Source organism: Microcebus murinus, chromosome X (genome assembly GCF_040939455.1).
Source record: "Microcebus murinus isolate Inina chromosome X, M.murinus_Inina_mat1.0, whole genome shotgun sequence".
In the NCBI taxonomy this organism is placed as follows: domain Eukaryota; kingdom Metazoa; phylum Chordata; class Mammalia; order Primates; family Cheirogaleidae; genus Microcebus; species Microcebus murinus.
In genome coordinates this window covers 84,271,850-84,295,884 of record NC_134136.1, presented here as the reverse complement: position 1 = coordinate 84,295,884, position 24,035 = coordinate 84,271,850, and positions in this window count along the sequence as shown.

Here is a 24,035-nt window from a genome sequence, read left to right as displayed (position 1 = left end):
TCTGGGCAAAAATCTCCAGGGATCTATAAGCAGAGCAATTTCCAGGTCTTACACTGGTGGGGGGATGTGTACGTTTCAGTCATTCAGAGTGGAGAATTAACACCTTAGGCGTTATTAGAGACTGCAGTGGGGCCATGCTTTAGCATCACCCAGAGTAATGGTTACTCTAGCGACTACCTGACAGCTCTCATAAACAATCCTTGAAAGCATCCAGGTGATTTAGAAGTCACTTAAATGTACCTCAGGTAAAATTTCAAGCTGCTAAAGGAAGACAACATTCAGACTCTAAAATAAATATCATGCATATTTTCAACATCCAATTTAAAATTTTCTAGACATGCCAAAAATCAGGACAATGTGACTTATTTTCCATGATACAAATAAGTTAATGGAATTGGATTCAGAAATTAAAGAAGTGATGAAATTAGCAGAATAGGATTTTTAAAAAGTTGTTATAATATGCTCAAAATGGTCAAGAATTTAAAAGAAAACATGAATATAAGAAGAAAATTTAAAAAGAACTGAATATAAATTCTTGAGATGAAAAATAAAATATCTGAAAAATATTGCACAGAATTAGCAGTAAATTGCAAGATGCAGAGGAAAAACATATAAATTTGAAGCCATATTAGTTGAAATTATTAAACAGGATCATAGAGACAAAAGCATAAAATAAAGCAATAGTCAACTGTGGAATAATATCATGTGGCCTAATGCATGTTCAATTGTAATCCCAGAAGTAGGTGAGGGGAGGAGGGCAGAAAACTATTTGAAATATAATGATTGACATTTTCCTAAATTTGGTGACAATTATAAAATTATGGATTGAATGAGGTCAAGAAACTCCAAATCACAGCAAGGCAAATCATTACCAAATTGATTAAACTTAGAAATACAGTAAAAAATTCTTAAGATGAGCTAGAGGAAAAAGACATATTACATACAGAGAAGTATAGATAATAATTGCTACAGATATCTTATCAGAAACCATGCAAGCCAAATGACAATGTATTAGCATATGTGAAACAATGAAAGAAAAATATTAACTTAGAATTCTTTACCCAGAAAAAAAATCCTTCAAAAGTAAAGGTAAATATAAGATTTTGTTTTAGAAAAACAAAACCAGAAAAAATTTATGCCCTGTAGAACTTTTCTATAAGAACTATAAAAGAAATTTCTCTAGACATAAAAAGGGTATCAGACCAAAATATAATTAAATAAAAGAATGAGGAGTGCCAGGAATAGTATATATATATGGGTAAATTTTTAACTTATTCCTTGGTTTAAGAAAAGTAGTAAATCTAAGCTTTAACTTAACACAGGCAAAATGTTGACTCTACATGTACCATAAACTAAAAACTCTGTGCACTCAAGTTATGTAATGAGGTCTTAGGTATGAAACAAAAAGCACAAACTATACAAAAGGATGATAAAGTGAAATTTAAATTTTAAATCTTCTGCTCTTCTAAAGACATCATCAAGAAAATTTTTTAACAAACAGATTGTAAGGACACAAATTCAACAAAATCTTGATTTAAAATGAAAAAAAATAACTCTCACATCTTACAGTAACACAAAAACCCAATTATAATGGTCAATACACGTGAACAGATATTTCATCACACAATCTAAGCAAATGACAAATAAGCATACCAAGAGTTGTTCAACATTATCGGTATTGAGGGCTAAAACCCAGAAGGACATAGCACTACATGCTCACCAGAGGAGCTGAAATGAGGATTAACACCACCCAGCGATGGTGAGAAGTTGGAGGAACTGGAACTCTCATTCATTTCTGATGGAACGTCAAACTATGATTACTCTGGGAAACATTAAATATAGCTTCAGTAAAGCTGACTGTAGGATACAGACTTGAATATTTCTCTTAGAGAAATTGTTCCTCAAATATTCCCTTGGTTTAAGGACAGTTTGGCAGATAAGCAGCTTCCTCTATGGAGGTTTTCCCCTCTTCTGCCCTTTTCATCATGTGATTCTCCCAGGCTGATGTGGGCTTGCACTAATTTGGGAAGGGGCCCCAGGAATGTCTCGTTAGAGTAGCCTGTGTGTGCACAAAACCATCCCTGAAACTATGACTGGGGATGTGCTCTATGGAAAACACTTTGATCAGACAATAATCTTGGACATAAAATGCAGTTACCCATACTGGTTATCATAAGAGGCAAGAAGAGTTACTCAAGGACGCTGTAGCTGACCAACATTCTAAGCTTTCACCGACACCCTCTGTGTCTGCCAAAGACACCAAGTCCTGGGTGGGAATGTCCAGTGACCAGTGTTAACAGTACATCACGGGTGTCTGGGCAGGGTCACACAGGCAGGGACAGCAGAGTCTGACCTTGCTGCTTTGGTAAGAAAAAGCAGACCTCTACCGCCCCTTAAGACTCACAGCTAATTATCTCCTCCAACCCCAAAAGGACTTCCCATATCCAGCCAGCAAATAACTACAGGTGTTCGTTACAAACCAGGCACTACTCCTGGGAAGAGCTGGGTGCTTTCTTTTTTTGCTTAATCCAAATGTATGAATTAATTCATCATCCAAACATTACTTTATTCCTAACTTTTTCTTCTAATTAAATCAAAACTATTAAACCACTATATTAATAATATAAAATACACCTAATGTTTTCAAACAGGGTCCCTTTGTTTAAAAATCATGGAATTGGCTAAAGGAGTTTCCAACAGCTCCTAAAATTTTATCTGCAAAATTTCACCCACTTCTTTAGTTGTTTTTAACTGAAAATCCATATGTGTGGTTACTTTAAGTTATTTGAAAGCCACAAGTATGAGAGCAAATAAGAATAGAGGCTTCATCATTGAGTTCAAGGATCTTAAACCCGCTTTGTTGCATTCCCAAATCTGGCACTTCAAGTTCCAAATCATATCTCAAAAAAAGGGGGGAAATGCCCTAAATCAGTGTTTCTCCCTAAGTCCCTCTTTTTTTTTTTGAGACAGAGTCTCACTTTGTTGCCCAGGCTAGAGTGAGTGCTGTGGCGTCAGCCTAGCTCACAGCAACCTCAAACTCCTGGGCTCAAGCAATCCTGCTGCCTCAGTCTCTCGAGTAGCTGGGACTGCAGGCATACGCCACCATGCCCGGCTAATGTTTTTGTATATATAATTTTAGTTGATCAATTAATTTCTTTCTATTTTTAGTAGAGACGGGGTCTCGCTCAGGCTGGTTTCGAACTCCTGACCTTGAGTAATCCGCCCACCTTGGCCTCCCAGAGTGCTAGGATTACAGGTGTGAGCCACCACGCCTAGCTCCTAAGTAGCTCTTAAGGAGAGTTTTTAGACTTCTTTTCTTCTAAACTCACTCCTCTTACAGGTAATTTTAATACCACAGATGTGCTGTATGAACATTTCACACTATGTCAGTAAAATGTACTGTGTGTACATCCCTGCTTTATAAATAGAATGAGGTTCCCCTTCCCCAGGAAAGAATCCAAACCCTTTCTTTCTCCCTTGGGGGTGATACACCTCCCACTAAGAATGCTTCCTTCTCGAGATGAGCACTGTCCAGTAGAATTTGCTGTGTTAGTGGAGATATTCTATAATATACAGTACCCAGGAGCCACACGTGGCTAGGAAAATGCATTTTAATTATATTTAACTTTAATTAATTTAGATAGTCATGTAGAGCTAGATGCTACCATATTGGACAGCAGGGCTATAGAGAGTTAAGGAAGAAGGTGCTCAAATACAAGTATACAAAGAAGAATCCTCTGCAACTCCCAATTGGTAGCTAGTGAGATTCCTGGAGAGCAGTGGTTTTCAACTGGGGGTAGTTTTGCCCCCACTCCCTCTACCCCCTAGGGGAAGTGACAGATCTGGAGGCATCTGAAGACATTCTGGTTTGTCGCAGTGGGAGGAGGTGCTTCAGGGGCTAAAAGTATGCAGTGAGTAGAAGCCCCGTGTTCTGATCGACACAGCTCAGTGCACGGGTCAGCCCCTGCCGGAATCACACAGTCCCGGGTGCCAACAGTGCCACCACGGAGAAGCCCTGCTGTAAAGAGAGTCTCGCTGAAACTGAAGCATAGAATTTAAGGCTCTGCAGACATTCCCTCCCAGTTTGACAGGCAGCAGGGCTGACATGCTCACTTCTTGTCATGAAAGAAGGAAAGAAAGAAAAGAAAGAAAGAAAGAAAGAAAGAAAGAAAGAAAGAAAGAAAGAAAGAAAGAAAGAAAGAAAGAAAGAAAGAAAGAAAGAAAGAAAGAAAGAAAGAAAGAAAATAGAAAGAAAGAAGAAGAAGAAGAAGAAGAAAGAAAGAAAGAAAGAAAGAAGATAGAAAGAAGAAGAAGAAGAAGAAAAAGAAGAAGAAGAAGAAGAAGAAGGAGGAGGAGGAGGAGGAGGAAAGAAAGAAAGAAAGAAAGAAAGAAAGAAAGAAAGAAAGAAAGAAAGAAAGAAAGAAAGAAAGAAAGAAAGAAAGAAAAGAAAGAAATAGGAGTTGCTGCTATGCTCAACCCAGGTGTATATTAAATCTACCTCTTGGGATATTTGGAGTTCTGTCAAGCAAGAATACAAATAACACTTTGGGTAGAATGTTTACTTTCCCTTTCCCTTAGAGTACGAAAAGACAGATGATACGATGACTGTGTGTTTCTGAAAACGTGCAGAGGCATGCCTCTCACGTTAAGGTGCACTGATCATTCTCCTAAAGCTGGAATTCCTGCCAGAGTAGTCTATGCAGCTTGGTTTAAGGTTAAGAATATCATGAATACTATTACTTTTATGCCAGTTTGGAGAATTGGCTCAGAAGGTGGGAATTACCAGTCAGAAACTTTTCTGAGGCTATGCACATACAATCTACTTTCTCTAGTTAGGCGTCGGGTGAGGCCAACTGCATGGGGGAACATGACAAGGCAAGTTCACAAATATTGGTACTCCTGGCCAAGATGAATCTTAAAGGAGTAGGACAAAGAGATCTAAGATCTCTTGGAGCAGCAGAGCAAAATTCGGATATTATAATACAGAGGGTGCCTGTTTTGCTGATTAAGCTACAAACGACCATTTTGTGACAGTTTTGTTAGTGTCTCCATCACTACTTTGTTTTTGTGGCATGAGTTAGCATAAGCGTTGCCACCGTGGAAAATGCATGGCATAATATATTTCAGGAAAATCAGTAGAGAGAGGAAATGCCACAGAAAGGAAGGCGATTATACAGAGTTTGGGTTTCTGCTGGAGGAGTCGTGTCTACTGAGTGAGCAGGTTTGTACAGAGACGGGGGCTCATTTATGCCATGGAGGAAGCTCAGAAAAAGGATGGATAGGGGACCCAAGTTACTATAAAATTCTTTCTCATTGTTGAAGTTAGTTTACCTGAAAACTAAAATAAATGGCAAATAGAATTTAAATCAGAAACAAAGATTCATGGATTCATTGTGAAATTGTGCTAAAAGTTAGAATGGGGCTAGTTTTCCAAGGCCAGGTCCCAAGGTGAAATGGAAGCAATTTCACCCTTTTGAAATGATAGACAATCGTCCACTTCCCTGGACACGTCAATTGCCCGTGGGCTGTGCCCCCCCACCACCCCCGGGGAAATGGCTCTACCGTAAAGAATCTTGGATTCTCCAGGGGAAAACAAAACCTGGAGAAGCCCTTGAGAAGGAAAGTCTCTAAAGATCTGAGGCAAAGAAAAGAGGTCAAACGGAAAGTCTTTGGTTTAAGAGAATTAATTACTTGTGCATTTTCCCCACTTTAAGCTTTTTAAAATTATCATTATTATTATTATTATTATTATTATAAGGATCCTTTGAACTTTACAAGGAGAAATGGGGATTTTACAAAGTAAAAGAGTAAAAAAGGCATCAGATATAATTCCTTTTTTTTTTAATTGAGGCTTAAAGGAATCATGTGCTGTCATGGGTGAGATTGGTGGCCACAAGAGCTGAACATTGCTGGCTATGACGTAAATTAGCACAGCTCTTTGGGAAACCAGTTTTGAAATATGTGTCCAAATGAATAAACTCCTCTACATTTTGACTCAGAATCCAAATTTATGTGAATCCATGCCAAGAAAATTCAAAACATAATAGAAGCTGTCAGGGAAGGATATTCACATGGTGAAAATCACCAGCATAGGATACATCTAGCACTAGTGGAAACAGTAAACAAATTATGGCACATTTATTTGATGGAATGATTTTAAGACAATGTAGCCACTTGAAAATGTTTTGCTATGGAAGGAAGGCAGCCTGACCACACCTTTCCCCCATTTATTCCTCTTTAGTGACATCATGCCCACAGACTGTGTTGAAAAAGTATAAATAATAAGTCCTAGATCTTGAATTGTCCTGAAATTTCCAAAGGAAAAAGTAGGGAACCTAGGGTTTTAATATCTGTGCTGCCACGCAAAAGCCAGTAACCAGTGACTTAGAAGAAGGATAATGCATCCTTAAAAACTTGGGCTATAAGCAGCTGATTCTCTTCTCTGGTAGGATTCTTCTGCACTTTTCCATTCTGTAGGGGAGCTCTGAGGAGGCACTCAATCCAGTTGCCATGGTCAAAGTCTAAATAGATCCTGGACCTTCTCCTGTCCAAAGAACTGTAGAAGAGCCCTCCCAGGATTTGAAAAGGAAAGGTTGGCCAGAGCTTTCACCTTGCTTAAAGCCAGATCATAAGGAGGGGAAGAAAATAAAAATCTTTCTGGCCATCGACTGCCACCTGAGTTACCAAACAGGCTGCCCCGAATAGAGACCAAGACATCACCTCTTGGGAGCAGGCAAAAGAAAGTGCATTTTGTTGACGGCAACAGTGCCCTCCATAGGAGTGAGCCCTCTGTCTAGAGCCAACAGTTCCTACTCAAGTTCAAGCAATGGGAGGGACAGAAGAAACATTTCATGAGAGTTACAGGAATTTTAAAGAAGTTATAATTAGAGAACAGCATCTGCTGCCCTGGTATAAGATGCATTCCTCAATAAATAAGCAAACACATAGACTCCGAAAAAGAATGGTAACTTCTGAGAACTGAAGGATCATGCTAAAAAAAATTCTCATAGCAGGACAAAAGGAAATGACCATTGAAAGTGAAAGGTAAGAGACTTGGAATAGAGTGCCTACGGGTAAGCATTCACAGGGTACCCTTCTAGGCATAGAATACACAGATGAATATGTATTAGGTATTGTTACCTTATGTAAATAAGTTCAATGGCACTACACAGGTCATTCTCCATTTTACAACTTTTACTCCTATTTCGGGAGTCAGGTAACATACCAGTATAAAAAGCTCTAGAAAACTGATCCTGTTTAGAATGCTGGCTATTTGAGTTCAGATCCTTCCTCCTCCACTTCCTACTGGTGAGACTTTGGGTAAATTACTTCCCTTTCCTAGGTCTCAGTTTCCTCTTTTGTGAAAAGGGCATGAAATATCACTACCCTAATAAGGTAAGCATAAGGATTATCTAGAAGTCAAAATCTGTAAGAAAGTAGAAGAACGTTACCCACATAACAAACGCCACATAATTAGTAAGTATTATGAAGTTACTCTTTTTTAACAACTGCACCACATTGTGGAGAAGTCACTTAACAATTGCCCTATTGATGAAATCTTTCCTTTGTTTCCTCTTTGCAACACCCTTCCTTGGACATAATATCTTTGTTCCTTTGTTCGAATGCCTGCCAACTTTTAATTAGCATGTCTGGTGTCGAGCTCATTAACCTTGAGGAAATGTGAAATATTTAAAGCAGGTTTTAAGTCTTGAGGTACACAAATACGTTAGCTATCTGATTACATGTAAAATAATGATGGCAATAATGACATTGATAAATAACTAACATACATCAAGCTCTCTGGAGGCGTTTACCCAATTTAATCTGAAATCCATTTCAAATGGGACTGCCATGCAGGAGCCACTTTTTCAGAAAACACATACCATGGTTGTCTTTAAAATGAAAAAGAAAGCTTTTTCTGCATGAATAATTTATGTATATGTGTGCAGAGCATTTAATTGTACATACTTGTGTATATTAACTTATTTTCTAGATTAAAGTGATAGTGTATATTTCCTCTCATAATTTCCATAGCACTTAAGATAGTGACTCACACTCAAAATCCAGCTAAAGTAATTGTAAATATATTAATAATCATAGTGGGCTTGCATGGTAATAGTGATTATAAGAGAAAATTTTCTTTAATAGAGAAGTCACCAACTGGTGCTCAGACAGATGTCCACTGCTTCTAGATGTGGTAGCCTGCAAAATTCTTTTAAAAACCAAATCAGCTGTAAACATTTAAAAATCGACATTAATGGTCAGATTGGGTGGCATCTTCTCTTGAATAATGTGTGAAGATCTGGCAATACCTGGACGTGTCCTGCTTGGGCATCAGAGTTTGGAGCTGACAGAAGCTTCCCTTTCAAAGCTGTGTTCGCTTTATGGTTCACCAAAACGTCACCCCTTCTGCTCTGTGGAATCCTACTTGTAAGCCCCTGAGATGCTGTCTCCTGTGTTAGGCTGTGTCTGCCACGAGACTGAGGGACCCAAGTCATTAGTCCACCCAATCCACAGCATCCTATAAGTAGATGCTTTTTCAGTGTACATCTTATGAATGAGAAGACTGAGATTTAAGCATGTCCAATGAAACTTGCTCAATGTCACCTGATTCCCAGCCAGGGTGCCCAGTTGAGATTTGAACTAAGCTCTATTTGGCTTCACAGCTTAAACTCATAACCTCTAGGCTATATTATCTGCCCCCAAAATACTCATTAACCCTGAGTGGGTTAAGCAACACTCGTGCCCATGTACCCCTCCAGTTTCCTTCCCCAGAGGTTGTTCTGACTGTGACTGTCTTTTCCTACCTTTGGACATCTTTCTCTTAGTGGCTGTCAGTGTCTATAGGTGTCTGCCTGCCTGTCTGTGCTTGTTATATCTGAGCGGGTCCCCATTCTGCATCTTTTTCCTCGTCTTCATTCTTCTATGTGTTCCATCATTCTTCTCTTCCACAATATGATTTTTTATTTTTCACTCTTTTGTTTTTTTATTTCCATCCTTAGCTCTCCAAAGATGCAGAAATAAAACATATTTTGTTCCTGTATTCTACATTCTTTTCAGTGAATATTTTTCCATGTTAGAAATAATTATATTGAATAACTTTGTTTTTTAAATATCAGCACCCACCTTGACAGCATACCCCCCATGAGAGCATGACATCCCCTCATTCTCTGCTCACTCGTTTCTCTGAATTATATCTTCATCAGTGAAAATTTATAAATTGTGACCCTAGTGTGATAAAGCTAAGTCCTGAACATTATCCCTTTGAGTAAAAAGAGAATACAACTAACCATCCTTTGGGAATAAAGGTTTGCATAAGAATCAGCTGTTTGAAAAACTTTTTTCTTTGCTAGTAATATGGGACAGATACCTATACCTGTAAGTACCTTGACCTAATGGCAGCGTTTTGTTGTAGGTGTCTATTAGTTAGTTGCACAATCCCATCCATCACCACATAGTCGACATCTGCAAGACTCATTCCACGGCTTCCAAAGCTCCTGTTACTTACCTTCTCCTCTTGGGAGGTGACCTCTTCCCTAGCAACAGAAGCTGGTCTTTATCTTTACTTTCTGCTTCTATTCAAAGCAGTGAATGTGCTAATATCTTTGTGTTATTGACGACCGGTCTGATTACAACTCAGTTCCAGCATATGTATGCAAGTGCTCGCTCATGGAGACCTTCTTCATTTTAAGGTCATTACTTTCAAAAAAGTTCTATCTCAACCTCCCCCAACAGACCTCCTTTTTAAAGGAACACCAGATACCCTGAAGAAGATGAGAGAATGTTCTGAGAGCCAGAATGATGCATCTAGTCATTCAAGGTCTTTGGAATGGCCCTGAAGGCCAACCTATTTTAGTTTTGCTAAGGACAAAGGTCGGAGTTTCCTGTTACTTTTCTGCAGTTGGCCGGCTCTTTTCTCCTCAGAAAGAACAAGCAGACTTGCTGAATCTGCGGAAGGCTTGCAAGAAATTGCAGAGACTGAGGAGCTGAGTGCCTCCGTGAACCTCATTCCCTGCACCAGTTTGTGAGCACACTAAGCTCCCGCAGAAGTACTGCTGCTCCTTCTGCTTGGTTGTCCATCCAAAATTCAACATTTGATGAGTATTACTGAGTTATTTCTTCTCTGGGTTATAAAGTTTCAGTCAAAGTACCTGGAATTTTCTTCTTTTCTTTGTAAAGGACGGGATATCCTAGATGAGTCTAGCAAAGGGCTCATTTGTTTTTCCTGGTGAAAGCTTTCATTCAATAAACATGTGCTGGACACCAACCGAGTACCCATCCCCATGGAGGGTGCTCCGACACAAGTTTGCAAGCCCCGTTGGTTCCCTCAGAAACCTCACAGGAAATGGGAGAGAAACGGGCAAACAGGTAACTTGACTAAACTGTGATCTGTCCCACTTCTGATGTTTCTATAACATAAAATGATATTGAACAGTCTCATCACTTTGTCCAGAATAATGGAGAGACGTGGAATGGGAGACATTTATTTGCGTGGTCCCCTAATCTCTCCATGGGAGCCCCAGGCAGAGCTTTTGTGTTTTTTTGTTTTGTGTGTGTGTGTGCTTTCTTTAAGAGCTATGTCATTAAAACATGCATGAGAACACATTTAGCTTCAAAAAGGAGACATCACTATCTGCTACCTGAGGCCCAAGTGGGAATTTACTAGAAGGATTATTAAATGTCTCATTAAATATCCAAAAGAGATAGAAAATTTTTTTAAAAACCCAAACGACAGGAACAAGGAGAACTCCAGAGACCTCAGCTGAAGACGACTGTCTACCTCCTGGAAAGTGGCCAGGGACCCAGCCTCCAAAAATCCCAGGCTCTGGATCTCAATTTTCAGTTTCAACTGGGAGAATCTGATGGTGGCCCAAATATCTGAGCTGAATGAGCTGTGAACCTTTGGCACTGTCAGCTATAACCAAGGGAGCAAGTGTGCATGCTTTGGGGCGTGGCCCCCGGGATACAGTTTTCTATGCTACCTTTTCCAGAGAAGGGAGCACCAAGCGTCTAACCCCAGAGGCCCTAGAAAGACACGTTAGAGCCAATTCACCCCCGGCTTTTCTACTCTTGCTGCATCCGGAATGAGATAGATACGTGAGTAAGAGAGTGAATGAGGAATGGGAAAGGAGGTTGGAGACATTTGCTCTGAAGGATGATTCAGTAACTGAGGTTACTGTGAAGCCAACTCTGGCCAACTTTTCTTACTCTGCATGGAGCAAGAATAAATGGACTAAAATGCCAACAAGGGAAGGTCAGGTCAGAGATTAAAAAGGATGCCTTGACAATAAAAGTTATTAAGCATTAACTGAGGATTCTTGGTCATAAAAGGTGGTAAAAATGATGCAATATTTCATTTTAAAAATCACTTAAGTCACCATTTCTTTTCTATAAAATTGATTGTTATAAGAAGGCATTTGGATGGGAAAAAAACAATCACCAGAAAGAAACAAACAATATTTACAATCATATTTGAGAGCTTGGGAATTAAGAAATCTCACAGTACCCAAAGAATGATAAATAATTGATAAAATCAGTTTTAAGTCAGCTATTTTTTAATAGACAGAGTTGGAAGATAATGAACTTCACTAAAGTTTATTACTTTATGTCTTGGAGTCTGCGTTATGGGACTGCCCCTAGATAAGAAACTTGTTTTAATGAAGTGCCCTGGGTCGTTAAAATAACTTGGAAGAATTTCAAGTCAGATATGCTGTGTACAAATACTCATGTATCTACCAGAGGACCCTGAATATTGTTTTAGCCAGTTCCAAATACCAACGGCAACCTACAGTGTCATCAGAGTGGTCATTAAAATTTACTAGGAAAATATTTGCATTTTTTCCAGCAAGGTGTAGAGATTAAAGTATCCATGCAAAATTCAGGGATTTTTGAAACAAAGAAAAATTTTTAATGAAAACCAAATAAGAGTACAAATGAATAAAGTAGTATTTTCATTTACCAGCTATATGTTAGTAATGACAATATAAAAATGCTTGAGTTTAAGATTCAACATTCTCAGTTTATTGTCATCAAATTTCATTCCACAAAAGCATTGGGTATCTATTTTTAAATCATTATCGCTCATAAACCTTTATGGTTATCAATCGTTAATTTTACTTTATTTAGTAAAAATTCAATGTCAAAGAGGACAGTGCATAGGATACCATGTGTTATTGTTTATGGGATTTGTATAGGTTAAAACTGGAGTATAACATGATGTTAATGCAATATTGATATTTTTAAAATAGATGCATAAGTTTCCAAATTGCATTTGTTACATGTAGATCTCTGTATGGCAATGCCTTCTACATAGTGCCCCCCAATTAAATAAAGTACAAAAGCACATGTTCATTACTGTTTGTGTGTTGTTGTGGTTGTTCCTACGTGGTTAGGAAAATGAGCTAAGTTCTTTTGTGTTACATCACGAGGACCAAGTGTTTTGGAGAATCCTCCAAACTGAGATGGTGCCGAGAGGCCAAAGAAAGGACTCAGATCAAACCATTGTGAGGAGTTAGATGAGTTTACTAAAGGTTACTTATACAAGGTTCTCGTTCCTAATCAAAACAGGAATCCTCCAGGCACTCACTCTTTGCAGAGTAAAATCTGCACTGCCTGCCTGTTTGTGGAGCCTTAAATTTGTTTCTGGCAAGTGAAATAGCTCTCTCTCTGCAGTGTTGTATATTTACATATGTTACAGGTTCAGCACACGTAGTATTTCCTGATAGGCGGATACTTTAGTATTACAGTTATGGAAAGGTACTAAGGCTGCTTAAAATAGTTCAAACCCGAGTCTTAAGACTCATGCCCAATACTCAAAAGAAGCCATTAGCAATACCCTTTGTGAGACCCCCGAAGCAATCACAGCAACAACAAAAATAAATAAATGGGACCTGATCACATTAAAAAGCTTCTGCACAACCAAGAAAACAATCAGTAGAGTGAATAGCCGACCTATAGAATGGGAGAAAATATTTGCATGCTATATATCTGACAAAGGGCTGATAACTAGAATTTATGTAGAACTCAGGAAATCGGCAAGAAAAAAATCAACCAACTTGCACTAGAACACTTATAGCAACACAATCCACAATTGCAAAACTGTGGAAACAACCCAAGTGCCCATCAATCCATGAGTGGGTTAAGAAAATGTGGTATATGTATACCGTGGAGTACTATTCAGCTACAGAAAACACTGGTGATATAGCACCTCTTGTATTTTCCTGGATGGAGCTGGAGCCCATTCTGCTAAGTGAAGTATCACAAGAATGGAAAAACAAGCACCACGTGTACTCACCATCAAATTGGGACTAATCAACACCTATGTGCACATATGAAAATAACATTCATCAGAATTCACACAGGTTGAGGGGGAGGAGGGGATTGGTACATTCACACCTAATGGGTACAATGCACACTATCTGGGGGATGGACACACTGACTCAAACAATACAGAAGCAATTTATGTAACCAAAATGTTTGTACCCCCATAATATTCTGAAATTAAGAAAAGAATGCCCTTTGTGCATTGTATTTATTTCAGGTTTTTTTTTATTTTGATCTATATTTTTAAATTCAAAAGACACCTGCACGAGTTCTGTTAAACATTAAAAGCCAGTGTTGGGGAACTTGTATTTTTCCCTCCCCAAGTGAGTATATGTACGATGGAGTCATCAGGGATTGGTGGGAAGTTACCAAGTAGAAGAAAACATACACAGGTGCACACACATTCAATGCATTGTTTCATCCAAAAACTATCTAGTCGTTGACTGCCTCCTGCATATAAGGGGCTTTGCAAGTTACAACTACAAAGAAGCAACTAAAAATATAATGTGAATTTTTTAAAAAAAATAGTCAAGAAATAACAAGTGTTAGTGTGGTTGTGAAGAAAAGAGAATCCTTGTACACTGCAGGTAGGAATGCAAATGAGTGCAGCCATTATGCATATATGATGTAATACATATGCTAATTAGCTTGATGTAGCCATTTCACAATATATATAACGTATATCAAAACATCAGGTTGCACTCCTTAAATATATGCAATTTTTATTTTTCAATTTAAAATAAATAAATAATAAATAAATAGGGGAAGTTCAGTTTGATGTTAAAATCCAGACTTTTAGCCTGGCTTTGTAGCACAGTGGCCTAATCTGAGTGTCTTACCTGTTTCTGACAAGCCCTCACTGCTACATGGACCATGTTCTCTAAATACCTACACCCATAGAAGCGTTTTCCCACATCTACTTCTGGGGTCATGTCATATTTAGAATGGTATTTTGCTAGACTCTGCAGGAAATTGAGTCCAGGAAGTGGATTTCCCCCTATTCTCTCAATATCCATGCTAGTTTTTGTGCCATACTTGTTTTCATATTTTTTAATCTCATCTTACCAAGAATTCAGCTTAAGATCCCAGGAAAACCCTAAACTTTGATTGTCTAAGCCCTCACAGGGTTCAGGTTTGGAGCAGTGAGGCATCCGTCCCTCGGTCCCACTCAGTGGCTCACAGAGGCTAAGAGCTGCCATGAGAATGCCGCCTAAGTCTGGGAAGGGCTAGATGCACCCAGGAAAGCTGAATCAGGGGGGAATTTTGAGTGTTTTCTTGGTAAAGTACATAAGCACGGTCAACTTTTAGGAACTGTGGTCCAGGGTAGTTTCTTTGAAACCCAGATAGAAAATTGATCTCCTTTCCTTGGTTCATAGAGTTGGAACATGAAATAATTAATATTTCAACCAGAAGTTTGCAGTCCACTCTTTCATCAACAAACACCTGGCACCTGAAGATAGATAACACAGTTGTAGCTCCGTGGAGCAAAGCAGAGGATACTATGTGTGTGTGTGTGTGTGTGTGTGTGTGTGTGTGTGCATGTGTACTAAATCACAATGCAGAAGCTTGAATCAGAACGTCTGCATACTCACAAAATTCAGGGCCAAAGTGGTATGATTCTACTGACTTGTGTTAGAACTGTGTAGTTTAATGGAGTTACCTGGGTCTCAATTAATCAAATGCATTTGTTAGCTGGGTGTTAATTTGTAGGTTAGCACTGGGCTAATGTCTTCACCTGGTTCACTGAATCCAGAGGGTCTTGAATTTCCATTGAGTGCACACTGTCTTAGTTTTAATTTCCCCAAATGCATCCCTCTTCCCACCTCTGAGACAAGGCTGAGGATATACTAATACATCATTTATTGGGGATTTGATTCTCCCCAAGGACAACTTGGAGAAGTGAGATGGGGAAGGGAGAAAAGCCCACACAAGGTATGTTCAGAAGTGGGCACCCTTACAGAGGACAGGGGTCCAGTCCCCCAAGAGACTGTAGAACATGCCTCAAAGTTGTCCAGTGGTCGAGCCATGAAGCTGAGATAGGCTACACCAACTCCAGCCCTCACTAGTTGAGGTTCACTGGCAAAATAACTGCCCAGTGCTTCTGGTCTGTTCCTTCCTTCCCAGGGTGCCCTTAAAGCATGGTGTGAGTATGAGTTTGGCAATAGCAGTGTCTGCTACACTCTACATCCATGGCCCAAAGTACAACTGGAGCTCCGTCTGGGGGTCAGCAGGAGGTCCACCCTTACCAGTCTCTCACCCAGGAATCCACTGAAGACTGTGTCCAAAATTATTAAGGGGGCTTACATAATCCAGTGGTATCCTCCTAAACCCAGACATACTTGGACCCCGGGTCCTGCTTGTTGCTACTGGTTGTCAAGTACCACATTCTTTCTCCTAACATTAAACATTTGGCTCAAACTGCCTTGAGCGCCTTGTGTGACATGTTGTGATGTTGTGGTGGATAAAATTCTTTGCAGTCATTCACCGTTCGTTCTTTCCAGTGTGAGTCTGGGTCAGAGGGCTGGTGGCCGCAGGCCGTCAAATCCACAGCAGCTGGATCCGTGGACATCTGCTTGACTGGACTCTTCCGGCTCAGATGGTAACATTTAGTGTTTGTTCAAGTCCGTCCAAAATCTGTAATAGTTTTAAAGATCAAAAAGAAGCAATTCGATCTGAAGCTCTTTTCTTTTAGGGGTGTAAAAATCCATGAAACATCCAAATATACAAATGGATGCATATGGGAGGGCTACCAAAAAATAGCATTAAAGATCCTCACGCCCTTAAATTTTTATTAAAAATAAATTTATTTTTATTTTTTTATTAAATTTACAAAAAAAAGTGTCCAGTTATACCCCCCTCTGTCTGTGAGTCTTCCTATGACAATACATGGTAGTTGTCTAACATTTACAGAACTAAAATCACCATCCAGTAACACTTTGGTAACTCAAAAGCCAAAAAACCTTCAGCAACGCTTGAATGACAGCTCTCCACCTGCCATAAACAAAGCGCAGTCTCCATCACATGTCCCAGCCCATGTGCAACAAACCAAAACCTAGTCTCCTTTTAGCACAAACTGACCAAACAAAACCCTTCACAGCCCCAGAATAAGTGTTTTCAAAGCAAAGTGAGAGGAAGGTGACCTTGTGCACATAGCTTTGCCACCTATGAAAACAGCATCTTGTTGGGTCAACAGCTGCCTTGATTAAGGTCCACACTCTTTACTCTCCTGGAACTTGTGCCCAAATCTCCCCTCAGTACAGACTTTCTTGGGGGAAGTTCTGATACATGTGAGAAGTGGATTGCTATTTTGATATAACCAAAAGTTCATTTTGATGGCTGAATGTGCACTCACAGGAAATAATCGACTCAGCCTCTGTCAAAAGACACGTTTTTTTCAGGCATACTTGAGAGACAGACCTAGCTAAATGCATATAAGAGAATCCCGTGCACAAGTCTCTTCTTTCTTATCACCCTGATTGTCGCATATGACTTGTTTTGGGGCATTTTAATAATGCAACTTCCCCAAGTTCCAAAGAAGAATCTTAATTTTGGAAATGCAAATGGAATGTAGTAAAATTCAACAGCAGCAATGATTTCAAACTCGGCAAGTTCATCAATATTTATGAAGTTGAATTACAGTCATTTACAGATGATGTAATCATCATTTGAAGCTATCTTCTGTGAGTTAATTTTAAAGTTTAAATGGATGTGGTAGTCACGATGTTTTGGTCTTTAATTGTCTGTTACCTGGGTCTAAATGCCACAGTTATAGTCACATTGAAACATGAATACTCAAATAATAAGCTTTCATTTATTTCATATTATATTCACATTTTAGGTGGTATAAGTTAATTGAAAGTGTGTGCAGTTAACATATTGGATAATTTGGATATGTATGTTAAAATATAACTCTGACATGCCTTTTGCTAAAGCAATGTTGAACATATAATTTGGAGATTTTCAAAATCATGACATTTAAATCAAAGTGTTCACCGTGGCTTCTGAACATGGTGGATGTAAATGGTTAATGATTTTAAAACTTTTAGTATAATGGTAAAACTGGACATAGTGCCTTACCAAATACATTTTTATGAAGCCTGAATAAGTGAGGAGAGTATTTCCATAGTAATTATTTATATGTGATGGAAAAAGAGCAATATTTTGTTTCTGCAGGGCCAGGTACAATGTCTAGCATACAGAATGGGTAATCAGTAGTTGGTTGTTGAGTAGAGAAATGGAGCCTATGTGTAACTTGAAACAATGAATCTGATGATCAGAGGCAATTATTTGAGAAAAGTTGTACTAGAACTTCCAATTAGGACTTAGAGTGACAATATCTATAGCTTCCTCTCCTGTTTGTTTCATTATCTATATTGAGAACTGAGAAGAGATCACTGCATCTAGTCATTAGGTGGTGGCTGGTGATATTTGAGAAGAGTTTCATGGGAGTGATAGCAGAGAAAGGCAAACTTCTGAGGGTGGCAGGGTAAATGTTAATTGGAGAACTTTATCGTTTTGGGACTGGTGGAGTTCAACTATTTTTAGCCAGTTAAAAATGTTTATTATAAGAATTAGTATGAGTATTCTTCTCTGTTATTTTAACGTTTCGGCTTTTGCCTTCTTAGCCAATTCTTAGTGATATGGGATTTCCTTTATTCGAGTCATTTATGATTTACCATCATATTAAAAACTTTAAAATCATTAACCATTCACATGGTTAGAAATGTTTTCAGAAAAATATGTAAGAGCAATGTATCCTTGATAAAACTTATATGTTTTGTATGTCTTGGTAAAACTGATATCAGCCTAACAAACAGTCAAGCTGTGGCTTTGGTTGTGCTTAAACACCAGTTTAGAGATTCCAACTCCGAATCACAGGCTGGCCTGTGTTATTCTATATGGTATTTATCTTTCCTGACCCTGTTCTTGAATCCTGGTACAAATAACCCCCACACTGCTGCCCATCTCAAACACAGAGATACCCTAAAAATCGAAATACACAAGACAATGCAGGAGGTGTGTCTCTCTGACTTGTTTGGAACCCTGCAAAACTAGAGTGGTCCCCTCTCGCTGTGTCCTCACGTGGTGGAAGGGGCGAGGGAGCTCTCTGGGGTCCCTTTTATAAGGACACTGATCCCATCCGTGAGGCTCCACCCTCAGGGCCTCATCGACCCCCAAAGACTCCACCTCCTCACACCGTCCCCTCAGGGGTGAGGATGTCAATATAGGAATTTTGAGGGCACACACACATTCAGCCTTTAGCGTCAGTCCCCAACCTTTTTGGAACCAGGACCCAGTTTCATGGAAGACAATTTTTTCACGGAACTGGGGACAGGTGGTGTGGGAGGAGGGCAGAACTCAGGCAGTGATGTGAATGATGGGGAGCGGCTGTAAATACAGATGAAGCTTCCCTCCCTCACCGGCTGCTCCCCTCCTGCTGTGCCCTGCCCCCTCCACACTCCTTCCCAAGTGTCACGGAAGACGATTTTTCCATGGACGGGCTGGGGGTGAGGAATTCAGGTCTTGGTGTGCACCCTAGTTCCTAACAGGCCACGGTCCTGTACCAGGCTGTGGCCCGGGGGTTGGGGACTGCAGGTCTACAGCACATGACTTCTGTTCTTTTTTTGTGCAGGATTTCCAAAATACACATTTATTAAACCTAAATAATTTTATTTTTTTTTAAAGGCCTTAAAAACAAGGCTTGAGGAGTGGCTAGAGCTTATCACCACTGGCAGTTGATGCTTTCCTTTTAAACCACACAATCTAAAGGGAATCTCTGAGGACGTGACAGTACCAATGTTCTTTTTGATGATTTTAAGTTCAAAACCTCGTGAAATCCATAGAATGACATTCCGATACAATTCTCCTTTTCTTAAGTACATTATTTTATGAGGAAACAAGAGCCTTGCGTTGGCAAAGGGAAGGAAGTTCATGAGCTGTACGTGTCATCCTCTCTCTGCACAGAATAAATGGACATTTCTCTTTGCCAAGGGGACAGTCACACGCACTTTCCCCCTGAGCTGCACGCTGTGTGACATCTTTCAGGATACAGAAAGGCAGGAGAAGACTGAGTGTGTCGCCCCTGTGCAAATAGCAAACTTCTGTTCCTCATAACAAGATGACATGGATTAGAAAGAGCATAAACTCAATTCTTGGAAATAAATAACTTACTGTCAGCAACAGAGAGTTCCCATAGCTAATTAGTATAGAGATATATTGCAGAAACGGGGTTATTATGCAGAATTCTCATGCCTTTCTGGAGAAGACTTGGCTTTTTTTTTTTTTTTGAATTGAACAAAACACTGACACGTTAAAAATATCCAGCAAATAGATTACGTGAATGGGTCCCTGATGAGACACATGCAGACCATTTTAATTAGAGTGTGGTGGCGTGTGACGACTGAAAAGCTGTTTGGAGATTGCACTCTCGTCCTGAAGGTCAGAGGCGTCCTCACCGTCATCGCGAGTGTTAATGCATCCCTGTGCAGCAGGGGGCACCGTGGGAAGTGCTGCCCGCCGTCCGATCAGAATCTGTGTGTGCCCTTTTCGGAAAGTCACCTTGCAGGCTTCTCGCACGGAGATGATTACAATTACGTATAGGTGTCATGGTAGCTCACAAAGCACGCCGCAGCAGGACTGGAAATGCCAGAAAATAAACACAGACGTGTGGCCCCCAGGTGCAGTGGATGACATCTAGCAGGCTCAACCTGAGGCTGTGCCTGGTCCTCGCCTTGAACTTCGAGCCTGTTGTACCCCAGAGCTGCACACAGAGAGGGCACCCGGTTCAGAGCAGGCACGCTGGTCTAGTCTGTACGGCGTCCAGTGTGACCCTCTGCAGCAACACCGTGGGCTCCAGCTAACCTTGTGGAATGAGCTACCCCCAGAAAACCCATGTCCTTTGTATGAACATCACGTTAACATTGCATTTTAGCAAATGTATTTGAAAACCCCCTTTTCTGAAATTTTGTGATTCTACCAAAGGATATTTATCAATGGCATTCAAAGTATTAGATAAATACATGGTGATGCATGGTACATCTTAATCCTACTACTAACAGTCAATCAATTTCAGTATTGTGAACTATAATGTGGAAACAGTCTATTTCATAATTCAGTATTAAAGCTTCAACAATATGTATGAAATGTACCATATTTTATGAGGATTTATTGCCAAATTGCTTTTCTAGAGTTTTTCAAGAGTATCTTCCATCAGGCTTTTTTCTTTTTTTTTGTACAGATGGAGTCTCACTGTGTTACCCAGGCTGGAGAGAAGTGGCTATTCACAGGCATGATCGCAGCTCACTGTGGCCCCAAATGGCTAGGCTGAAGTGATCCTCCTGCCTCAGCCTCCCCAACAGCTGGGACTACAGGTGGCAGTCACTGTGCCAGGCTCAGGTTAAGTTTTTTGAGTCTTCACTAGGACTGCGATGAATTTACAATGTGGCATACCTATGTCATAATTCATATGATGCTATACATTTGATGCTTTTTTAAAAAATCAAAGACTCCTTTAGGTGGATTTATTAAGCATTTAATTCAACACATATTCATGAGGCAGACCCTTAGTGAGATAGGAATAGAAGCAAACCTCTTTACCTAAAAAACTACTACAGATCTACAATTCATATGAAGTGTGAGACAAGAACCTTTTCCATGCTGTTCTGTATGGAAGGCCAGAGTCTAAGCCATAAAGAAATAAATTCATGCACACATAAAAAGGATAAAGATTGCAAAGAAAAACAAATGTGGTTTGCAGGTGAAAATGATTGCTCCATGGAAAACCCCAAATCATCCACAGGCCAACTATTGAACAAATATAAGAATTTAATAAGTTGTCCTATAACAAGATCGATACAAAAGTGATATGTCATTTAAACTTATTAGAAACAAATAAAATATGTTTTTAAATTACCACAATAAAATAAATGTTATCTGGTCATAAATAATGTTTAAAAAACATACAAGAAGTATATGGAGAAACACATTAGGAAACATTAAATACATTTTATGGTCTGTTAAAAGTGTTGATTCACAAATGGACGAATTTACCATTGGAAGGAAATGAGCATATTGATGCAGAAACACAGCGATGGATGCATGCATGGAAAATTGACACATCACAGGGGCAGCACGGCAGATCCTCAACGGAAGGGTCACCCCATCAATTAATGGGTCGTAATAAAAGGGGATCAATAGAAACAACAAAGAGACTGAGCCTTTGCTTCTCACAATCTAAAAAAACAGTTCATTACTGATAGAGTAAAGACGCGAAAGTGAATGAAAAAAACTGCAAGAAACTTTTGTAAAAAAAAAAAAATTCTACAATCTTGCCCCGGGTAGGGAAAATATTTTAAAAATATATAATAAGCACAAACCATAAATTAAAAAGTTTCATCAATTTAACCACAGTAATATTAAGAATTTCTGTTTGTCAAAGTTACCATGAAGTGTGTGTATGGGCGGGAGGAAGCCACAACCTTAAAGAGGATATTTGCAAAACTGGTAATTTGTATCTGACACAAATAATGTATCTGACACAAATAATGCACTCCTTAAAAATCAAAAAGAAAAAGACAAACCATTTAGTATAAAAATGGGCAAAACATATGACAGACTTTCACAGATCAGGAAACAAGACTGCCTCATTAACATGTGAAAAGGCGTTCAGAATAATAAAAATAAACGCTGATCAAGACTACAGACATATCCCATTCGTATCCCCTGGGTGGGCAAAACTTAAGAAGATCAAAAACCCAGAATGGTAGGGAAGATGTGTATCCATTGTAACTTTTTTACGCCTTTGGGTCAATCTGGGTATAAATTGACACAGCTACTTTGAACAACAAATTGTCTCCAACTTGCACGGAATTGTCACACAGCAATAACTCAGCAATTCCACTCCTAAGAGGAACATACCTTACATAAATACTTGCACATGTGCAGCAGGAGATATGAAAAGAATGTTTAAATCAACATTGTTTATAATAGCCAAAATAGAGAAGCGTGCCAATGGCCATCAACAGGAATATGATAAATAAAATATTACATATGCATGTGGTGGAATATTTGACAGCAATGGAAATAAACAGACTATCACTACGTGAAGAAAACAGAGGACGAGGACTCTAAGACTGGCCAAATGCAAAAAGAAAATCACAGAAGAGCACATATAATATGATATTTTCACAAAGCTCAAGAGCAAGAAAACCAATAGGTTGTTTAGTGTTACCTACATATCTGATCAAAATGATTAAGGACTATCAAGTGAATGATAAGTATGGAATTTGGTGTGGATGGTAATCGTGGAATGAGTGAGGAAGAGGCTGGTCCCGGGAGGGACCACCCAGGTAGATGCAATAAGATGCGAGGATAGTGGTAAAGTTCACTGACGGATTGGGTAGCAGGCTTACCCATGTTCATTTCATTGCTAGGTTTTAGCCCACGTACACATACATACATACACACATCAGGTAGTATGCAAAAATAAACTCAAAAAAATCCTTGAGATACCTAAAAGACGGCATGACTAAGAGTGCGTCTTGATAAAAGTGCTGCAGACTGCAATAGCCTCACTTCCTATTTAACACCGTCACTGTGATAGATTGGTCCCCTGCAGTCCAGTTGCTGGAGGTCAGGATCTCTCAAGGGGACCTGCAGCTATTTCTGAGAGGCTCCTGGGAGCTAACTCAGTGTGCTCGAGAATAGATCTTTCAGTTTCTTAGTCGCCAATTTCCTTCTGTTGCCTCTATGGCACAAGAATCAAAAGCCTCAAAAACGTATGCACCCTTTGACAAGAAAAGTCACGCACATCTTCAGGAAAGAATCAAGGATGTGCATAAAGACTTGACTGTCAGGATGTTTTCTGCAATGTTATTTATAATGGGAGACTTGAAACAACAGGATATTTGATAACTGAAATGTAGCTTGTTCCTTACACCCTCCTGTTTTTGTCACTGTGTCCAAAGCAGGAGGGAAAGTTGTTTTGTTTGTCACTCTGTGGCTCAGGATGGAGCCTCTCTAAGTTCAACAAGCAACTGATAGCATGCCAAAATAACTAATAACAAGTGAATGAAGTTTGGGGGGAATAACTGAAGGAATTTACATAACAGAAACTGTCTTATAGCTACTTACTATGCCAACCCTAAGCTATGCACTTTGCTGGCTATATTCCTTGCCAGTAATCCTGCCTGTATCTCAGCAGCAAAGAGCTCCTCATCTGCAGACAACTGAAAGTTTTTCCTCATCTAAGACTCTTCTCTTCAGTCTTCATGCAAGATCTAGGAGGAACTTCTCAGAATGGTTGACAGTGCACACATATCCCTTCAGGGGCAGCTTTACATCCTTGTGGAAGGATGTGGTTTTGCCCACAAGCTAGTCATACCATGGAGTCTCCAGACTACCTTTCCCAATGTCCAGGTTGTAAAGCTTTAGACATTCCTTGTCTGAAATAACAGCCACGTTGAGTGTGCATGGGGTCCAGTTCCACGTGGTTACTCCTCAGTCTTCCTCACCAGAAGATGAACACACATTGGAGTCCAGTTTTATAATAGCTGCCTTGCTCCAGAGGGAATAAAAAACTCCAAAGAGACTTGGATTTTAGGTTAACTATTTTTTTAAGGAATTAAACTTTAGAGAATCTGATTTTAAGGGAACTGATGTTAGGCAGAGTTGTTGGTGATCTTTGCTGGTGGTGGGAGTCTCCAGTTGTTCTT